This window comes from Cucumis melo, chromosome 7, assembly GCF_025177605.1.
Source record: "Cucumis melo cultivar AY chromosome 7, USDA_Cmelo_AY_1.0, whole genome shotgun sequence".
In the NCBI taxonomy this organism is placed as follows: Eukaryota; Viridiplantae; Streptophyta; class Magnoliopsida; order Cucurbitales; family Cucurbitaceae; genus Cucumis; species Cucumis melo.
The window spans coordinates 15,021,717-15,025,071 of record NC_066863.1 but is presented as its reverse complement, the minus strand read 5'-3'; positions in this window follow the sequence as shown (position 1 = coordinate 15,025,071).

Genomic DNA, 3,355 nt, shown 5'->3' with positions numbered 1-3,355 from the left:
CGATTATGATGACTTAGGTAACTTAATCTTAATTTTGAACTAACTATGAACTTCTATTCAAATGGTATTATCTTTAGATCTGCATAGGTGAGAGTAGCTCAATGACGCTGGTCCAATAAGCCTTCCATTTTAGGGATAAGACCGAATGGGTGGCTAGGGACATAAGGTGCAAGACGAAATTCACTCATACCTGTTTTAGAGTTAGTAGATAGGTTGTTCCCTTAAGGACTGAATCCAAGTCTTGAATAAGGGATCTTGCCCCCTCATTGGCTCGAGAGGGATTCAATTTAAAGGTTGGACTTTATACCAAATGTTCAATCGTGAGGGGAGTGCAACCACAGAACTTTAGTGGAATGACCCATTAGTTAACGAATATTGATTAGCTCGGTCTAAAAGGGTTTAACCATTAATCTCGGATAGTTGGAGTCCATGATCTATAGGTTTATTAGGTTTTCTTGCTAGCTCATATGGAATTAACTTAGAAAAATATGTCGAAATAATTCGAACTGTTTGAATTGGTAAAAAGAGAGAAGTCGATGAATATATATGATATAGACATCGGTTATAAGTTTGAGATAGAGCTTTATGTTTAAATGTGATTTAAATATAAAAAAAATATGTATACAGATTCATATCCAGAAGCTCGGAATTGATGGAAATGGTCAAAGTTGTAAAAAGTCAAAACGTTGATTTTTTACTTTGAAAAGTCAAACTTTGATCGGTTTTATATTCAAATGTAATTTGATTTTAAAAAAATGAATGCGAGTTCATGCTCAAAAGGTCAGAATTAGTCAAGATGGATAAAATAGTAAAAATTTAAAATGTTAACTTTTGACTTGCAAAAAAGTCAAAGTTTGACTTTGACTTAATGACCATATTACCCTTGGACTAATGTTAGTGGGAAAATCCAACATTTTTTTGGATAATTCCACTAATACTTAGTGGAATAGGTGGCTACATAAAATGTAAACACTTAGCCTGCTAAGTTCTACAAATGGTTAGTGGATTATTAGGTGTTGAGATTTAAGAAACTAATTACATGCAATTTTGCATGTTAGCTTATTTAAAGGTTTTTTTTTTAAAAAATTTTTTAGAACTTTTGAAAAAATTTTGATTTATGAATTTAAATAATTTTCAAACTATTTTTTCTCTCATAAATCTCAACAAATTTGACCTCCATTTTTCATCTCTCTCTCGATTTTTCCTTCACTTAACGGATTTCACAACCTGGTTCTATGTCCAAAGAATAGCAGGTCAAAACTAGTGGTGGCCCCCGTTCGTGTTTGTGAGGAGATATCGAGGATAGAGAGGCTTCAAAGGTATGTATTTCTCTTAACCCTAATTTGTTTTAATTAGGCTTATTAAGCATGTTAACTTTTAAATTAGTTTAAATGCATCTAAAGTAATTTTTGATTCATTCTTCTGCTGCGCATGTCTTGTTTTTTCATCAGTAGTGACATTGTAGTAGTTCTGATACTTGTTGAGCAAATCATGACTGTTTGATTTACAAAGTCCTTCACAGCTAAAGTGTTTGAAGGTCACCTAAAGAGTTTAGATCAATGAAGTTTCTACACTAGGACAAGTGGGAGAATGTTCGAGTGTGTGCCCTAGTTTATTGCATTCATATGTTTATTGTACTTATATGAATAATTCTTTCGCAGTTAAATTCAACATTGTTTTCTCACACTTGGAGTTTTAGTCCAAGTGGGAGTTTGTTGGAATTTATGTCCTAAAACTTGTAGTTTGTAGTTTAAATCATATTCAATTAAAAGAAGTGGCTATTGAGGACTTATTAGTGAAAATAAAATACTATAATATTGAATCCAATAAACTAAGTTTTCGAGGCTATCTAGTGTAGACTTGAACTTTATGTAGAGACATAAACATAGATTAAATTCGAGTATGTAGCTCAAACGATCTATAGTGTATGAATAAAGTTGGGACATAAATTCAAGTATACACCTCCTAATTGTCGAAATCTAAGTCTTTGCATGTCTTAACACTTGGGATCCAATTCACTGAACACTTAACTTTTTAATGATCTCGAAGAAAATAGCCCAAAATCAACTCTAAATCATCAATTAAACCTTCTTTTCTTCAATCTCAGTTGAAATATAACCCGAGATAGGCCCGATGTGAAACCCCAAATTTTTATGACTTTAGTAGTTGTTAAGCTTTGGTAAAAGAAAGAGAAACTTTAAGATTTGGTTCAAGTTATGTGTTGAGTTGTTAGGAAGAAAAGTTGAGGAAAAGTTGGTTATTAGCCAAAGTAAGTGTCTTGAAAAAGGAGTCTTGGGATAAAGGCTTCAGGAGTTGGTCTTGTTCGACAGAGATAAGAGGTAGAGTAAAGACAGAAGTAAATTTCGATGCTCTTGGGGCTATGGGAGCCCGAGATGAAGACATAGAAAGGTTTTAGAGTTGGAACTAGGGCTAATCTTGGGGCTTATTCGATAGAGATGAAGGACAGAAGCTTAAGAGTTTAAGACTTCGGGCGTCTCGAGGTTGTGTTCGATCGAGATTGAAAGTTTGAAGAGAAGGGTGAAGGAAATTCGGGATATCTTGAGCTTTGTTCCCCAAAACTTGAAAAAAAGAAGGACATTTACGGTTCTCAGACAGGATCTGAAACAAACTTATATAAAAGTTAAGAGCTTGCTTGAACGAGAAAGGATTGATAAAGGAGCAATTCTCGATGAATCTCAGGTAGATCTCGGTTGAGATCACTTATTTGATGTGTGGCATACATTTTTTATATAAAAGTTAAGAGCTTGCTTGGACGAGAAAGGATCGAGAAAGGAGCAATTCTCGATGAATCTCAGGTAAATCTCGGTTGAGATCACTTATTTGACGTGTGGCATACATTTTTTTCCAGAAATTTCTAACACTCAAGATTAGCGTTTTCCGGATGCAAGAGGTGTTTTTAAAGGCAATAAACACTATTTTCTCTCATTTCTCACCATTTTCAGTCCAAGAGAGGAGAAGTAGAGAGAAGTATGGTGAGAGTTGAGTGTTTTTGGAAGTTTGGAAGTCACATCAGAGAGTAGTTCGACTAAGCATCAGTTTGGGTGTTCGAGCAAGAGGCATCCAAGAAGTTGTTGTCTCTGGTGAGTTAAAGCTAAAAAGGAAGGGTTAAGAGCTTAAGGTTTAGATCCAGGTAAGTTAAAGCTCGTTTTTCTTGTTTAAGACGATTTAGATCAAGTTTACAAGTTTCTGGTTGTTGATCTAGACTCAAAATCTGATTAGCTGTTCATTGGAGCTAGGGCAAGGAAGAGTTCATGGTGAGTTAAAAAGGTGTTTCCTTAAGAAAAAATAAGGATAAAGGAAGAAGTTAAAGAGATTTTATCTTTGGAACTAAGCC